The sequence below is a fragment of the Chrysochloris asiatica genome, unplaced genomic scaffold (genome assembly GCF_000296735.1).
Source record: "Chrysochloris asiatica unplaced genomic scaffold, ChrAsi1.0 scaffold00045, whole genome shotgun sequence".
In the NCBI taxonomy this organism is placed as follows: domain Eukaryota; kingdom Metazoa; phylum Chordata; class Mammalia; order Afrosoricida; family Chrysochloridae; genus Chrysochloris; species Chrysochloris asiatica.
Window position 1 is genome coordinate 16,736,882 of NW_006408563.1, and position 5,818 is coordinate 16,742,699.

A 5,818-nucleotide genomic window follows, 5' to 3' on the forward strand; every position below is an offset into this window, starting at 1 on the left:
TGTCAAAGTCTTCATTTTGCTTTAATCCACAATCAATGCTCATGAAAGCAGCCATCAAGAAATCAAATGACACATTGCAGTAGGTGAATCTGCTTTTCAAGACCTCTTTACAGTATTCATGAGCAAAGATAATCAGTTTAAGGACCAAGGTACTACTGACCCGAGGCATGGTATTTTTATTATCCTACTCTCACAGGTTACGTGAGAGTAGGATAATAAAAAAGGAAGACCTTAGAAGAAAAGCATTGGAATTAAGGTGTTGACAAAGAATATTGAAATTACCATGGACTGCCAGAAGAACAAACAAATTTGTCTTGAAAGAAGTACAGCCAGAATGCTCTTTAGTAGCAAGGATGGCAAGACTTCATTTTTCATTCTTTGGACATGTTGTCAGGAAGGACCATTTCCTAGAAAAGGACATCATGCTTAGTAAAGTGGAGGTTCAACGAAAAAGAGGAAGACTCTTAATGAGATGAACTGACACTGTGGCAACACAAATAGGCTCAAACATAATAATTGTGAGAATGACGTAGGTCTGGTCAATGTTTACAGTCACTATGAGTTGGAACCAACTAGATGGCACCTAGCAACCACAACATATTTACATTCATGCCAGAAACAGGACTGCTTAGGATGACTGTGTTTTCAGATTCTACATTTTTGTGTTCTCTATGATGACCCTGATGCCTTTTTCTTTCTGGTCCTGAGCTGCTCTACATTTTCATTTTCCTGTTGTACCAGCCCTGGGAAGCCTACAGCATAAAGGGGACAAGGTAGGCTTTGTGTGGGAAGTTTCCTGGATCCAAATGTTGGATCTGCTACTTGTTAGATGCGTGACTTTAGGCAAGTTTCACAATCTTTGATAAACTCAATTTGTTCATTTGTAAAATGGGAAAATTATTTCTGCTTCATAAGACTATCATAGATCTACCTTATAATGTGGATTAAATGAGATTGATATCAAAACCCTCCAGGATATCTGCTTAGCTCATTAGTCCCTTTTGGAGGATCTACTTCATCCACATGAAGTGGGTCCTCAGCAGCCATCCTTTTTGTATTACTTGACCCCACTACTGCCCATTTGGACCAGGAGTGGCCACCTGACCCAAGTTGGGCTAATCATGAGTGCCCCAGAGAACTTAAAATGGGTAATGAGCTAGTTCATTATCTGTCTGGGCTGTATCATGAACAGAAGAGATGTGAATATTCAGAACACTGGTGTGCATACATTCCATCCCCTACTTGGTCAGAGCAGCAGAAAGAAAAGTTAGAAACTAGGGAAATGGAGAGAGTGCTGCCTTTGCTTCTGATCGATTTTTACTTCTTGATCCCAGTCCCTGACTGGGACCTGAATTTACATACAACAAGAACTATCTGTACAACAAATGCCTGTAAGGCACTAATGCTAGCTCAAGTTGGATTCTATTATTTATAACCCAACAGTCATAATCAAGGCATGGTGATAGGTGGTGGGAAAATACTGCTGAATAAAGCAGTGTGGTTCCTACCTCTGGAAAGTGTCCAGTCTCATGGGAAAGACAGTCAATAAATGACTAAATAAATCCATAATAACTAATTGTAATAAAAAGTACTATGAAGAATACAGAAAGAACAAGGAGGGCTGGGCAGAGAAAGCCTCCCAGAGGATATGACGTTTAAGCTGAGAACTGAAGTTGGAAAGGAGCCAGCTCAGTAGAAGAGCAGAGGGAAAGTTCTGACAGTATCCTATCATTGGAGTCTTCCAGAGTAATTACAGACTAGTGTATATATAAAAGACATAATCATGGTCAAGGAGAGTCTTCTCATATATGAGCACTGTAACATCTATTCTGCTTCTTAGGACATTTTTTTTTTTTTTTTTTTTTTCTTCCTGTTTCTTAGCAGTTAGTCTGCCAGATAAATAGATTTCCATGGTTGTATAAAAATTCACATTTGTGGAGTTTGGATAATGAGCTTTGGACATAGTACATATTGGGAAAGAAAAGTGAGCTTTGGAGATACTTTGTGTTGTTGTTAAGTGCTGTTGAGTCAGTTTTGACTCATAGTGACTCTATAAGATTTCTGAAGAGCGGCTGGTGGGTTTGATTAGCTGACTTTGAGGCTTCCAGCAGTTCACTCAAACTCTCTATGCCTGGGTTATCTCATCTGAGAATTGGGAATAATGATGCCTAGGTCAAGAATGGAGTCCTGGTGTGATGTTGGATAAGTACTAGACTGCTAACCACCAGGTCCATGGTTTAAACCCACCAGTCACAACTTGGAAACCCTATAAAGGGTCTCTGTGAGTCAGAGCCAACTTGATAGCACTTAACAATAAAGTCAAGACTGTATTCAAAGGATTAAAAGAAATTACATTTTACATGCAAAGGTATTATCATACTTTATTTAAAACATTCTTTTCTATCATTTCCCTATAAAAATCATTAATTCATTGACCTCTTATTTATAAAGTCTCACTACCTAAATGGCAACTTTAAAAAAGCAGGTACATTTCTTTCTCTTCCATATCTTCCTCAACATGCTGGCTATTGGTTTGGAATTTTTATTTCTTTGCTAAATCTCATTATTCAGTGGGTAAATAATCCCCAATGTCCTCAATTCTCTGCCCCAAACTCTTTGAGGCAATCCAGAACACATCAGGAAGTCAGCACAGGTCAGCCAGTTGGGAAGACTTGAGCACTCTTTTGGGGAGCTATCAGAACTCCATCCTAGTGCTGCATGCATCCTGGCTTGCTGTCCAGGTTGGGCATCAGGTCCTGACAAATAACATTTTTCTTCCTTCCCATTGTTTATGGTTTCTTTATTGTCACACCTCCCAAAATGTTTGAGAAAAAAGAGAAGGGAGGTAAAGTACGCCAGTTAATGTTGTTTTCTGGATAAGGCTCACTTCGGGTTGGCCCAGAAGAGTATAATCTCAAGTTCTGGACTGAACTCTGACCTGGTTGGGTAAAGTCACAGAACCCTCAGAGTCTCTTTTCTCACCTGTAAAAGGATCGAATACTAGTCTTACTTATAACAACCTCAGGATTGTTGAAACTCAGATAAAATATTTTATGTGAAAACTGTAAAATGCTATACAGGCTTAAGATGCTATTAATATCAATGTATCTTGTGCTACATTTTGTATGCACGGCTGGCCTAGAAGCTTTTGAGACTTGCTTAATATTGAGCTACTACAAGGGGATTTTTCTAGGTCAATGAGTAATGGAAAGTGTCTCAAAGGCATTGCCTATTTTTAATTTGAAAGAGTAACCTTCTCAGAGACAGGCATAATAGTGAGAACACAAGGGCTGGAGATTAAAAGATAATTTAAAACTATACAACATAAATCTATTTTGATAATTTAAAAAATGTATTTGGGCAAATGTGAATTGGTTGAAACTGAACAGGGATCACTGAAGTTGTGAGAACTGATCAAATCAAATTTCCTATCCTTCTCAAGTAGAGAAAAAGAAAAGAAAAACAGTGTCGCTCACTTCCTGGGTAAGAGACAGGAAGAACAAAAAGACAAATTATTTTATACTTATGCAGCTTCTTTCAAGCATAGCAAGATAATCATCTGTGAAGTGCTCAAAAACTTTACATTTAAACAGATGTACCTCTGGTTGAGACTTGCAAGATATAGATTATAATTGGTCTGTATGTACCTGTTGTTTTATCTTCTCAACCTGTTTTCATGATATAGTGTGCTGATTTATGCCTTTTGTTGCTGTTGTAGACTTCTACTGTAAATAAGTCTTTCCTTGAAGAAGTTAACTGTGGGAATATCACAATCCAGTTTCAGAGATCTCTCTATCTAAAGTCTCAACAACTAGAGAACGTGAAAGAAAAAACCATGAATTGGTTCTCAATGTTGCCCAAGTTATTTCAATATACCATATCAAAAAAAATCCTTAAGCTTAGGTAGGCTTTCAATGGTAGAAGATGGTTGTTTGTTTGTTTTTTTCTTTACTCAAAATTAATTTAAGTCCCTAATAACTTGAATTAGTTTGAAAGGAGGAGATTTGAAGAGTTTGACTCACTTTGAAGTCTAGCAAGAAAGTAGCTAGAATAAAAATACTTTAAAATGTGCTTGCAAAATTGTAGAAGGCAGAATCATTTCAGTCCCTATAATCTCAAGTAGAAAAGCATTGTACTTTATATATGACATTAAATAATAATGAAGAGTAACCTAATAGAAACCAGATCCAAAATCCTTTCTGGATGATTTGGAATCCAGTGTGCTTTTCATGCCTTAAGTACTCTATAAAACTAGATACTCTCAAATGTGTTGGGACATTTCTGTTTTGATTGGCTTAGACTGGCTAGAGGTACTTGAAATGATTTATAATGAACTAAGCACATGGCATGGCATCATCAGTCATTCTCTTCAGAGCCTCTCGCCTGTTTTATAGAAGTTTCATAACTGGGAAGTACGCAATGAAAATCTTACACTCCACTGATTGAAAGTTGGATCCTAATTATAAACACTAGGTCAAAATGTATAGTTAGAGGAAAATGCCTACATATATTTTTTTCTTTTCATTTTTCACAACATTAAATGGTTCGGTTCATATATATAGTTGTTTATCTTTTGTTGTGGATAAAGCAAAAGATAAATTTGTTTTGCCTTCTCTGGAATTAACCATTGTTTGTTTGTTTGTCAAACTTCAAAAGGGCTGATGTTAGAAGAGGCCAAAATATAGAAGTTAACTAAGAAATAATTTTTGGCCGGAGCAGTCAGAGTTCTTAAATGTAAGTCATTAAGCATCTCTGGATATTTGAAACTTAAAGGTAATGTATATGAAAGAGGCTTAGAAGCTCATAGAAAGGAGGTTTAGTCTGGAGAATCAGGGTCAGGACAAGACAACCAATAACAATATTTAAAGTTATGTCCTTGAATTATTCCATTGAAGACACCACTTACTGCTGAAACAGAATATTATTCTGTATCTTTGCTGTCAAAACCAGTAGCCAGGGATGTTGGGGGTGCAGTTGGAACGTCTCCTTCCAGGACCTGATCACCATGCTATTCTAGCTTCCATCTCAGAGACTGACGCATGGCCCCAGCCTGATGGCTCCAGATTCAAAGGCTCAAGTGATTGCATGTGGCAACTCTTCCTGCCTTAGCTGCAAGGGAGGCTGGGAATGGAAGTATTTATTTCTAATCACTAGAGAGGAAGCTAACAGAACAATCCATAGAAGGACAAATCTCACTCTGAAAGAGCTAACTAGACACTATGATTCGAACAGTAGTTCTTAGTCATTTGGGTTTGTAAACTTTTTAGTCATAAAAATGACTAAAGAACTTAAAGAGTTTTAGTTTATGTAGGTTGTTTGTTATTGTTGCTAAATGCCATCGAGTCAGTTCCAACTCATAGCGACCCTCTATAAGGTTTCCAAGGCTGTACATTTTTGCAGGACTAGGAAGCCTCATCTTTCTCTGGTGGAGTGACCGGGATGCTCAAACTGCTGACCTTGTGGTTCCCAGTCCAGTGTTTACCCTGCAAAGCCACTGTGCTTCCTATATAAGTTATAGCTGTACATATTTATAGCAATGTTTGTTATTGCTAAGTGCCGTCGAGTTGGTTCTGACCCATAGCGACCTTGTATAGGGTTTCTAAGGAGCATTTGGTGGGTTTGAACTACTGACCTTGTGGTTTGCAGCCCAGTGCTGGTCTGACAACACCACACCAGGAGTCCAATACATGACTGCTACTTAGAAAACTGTCTAGGACGTAGAAAGATTCTACTCCACAACTCCATTTATAGTATTAGAAAAATTTAAAAATTAAAAATATTTAAATTATTAACTCATTTAAAATGACAATTAGCAGCA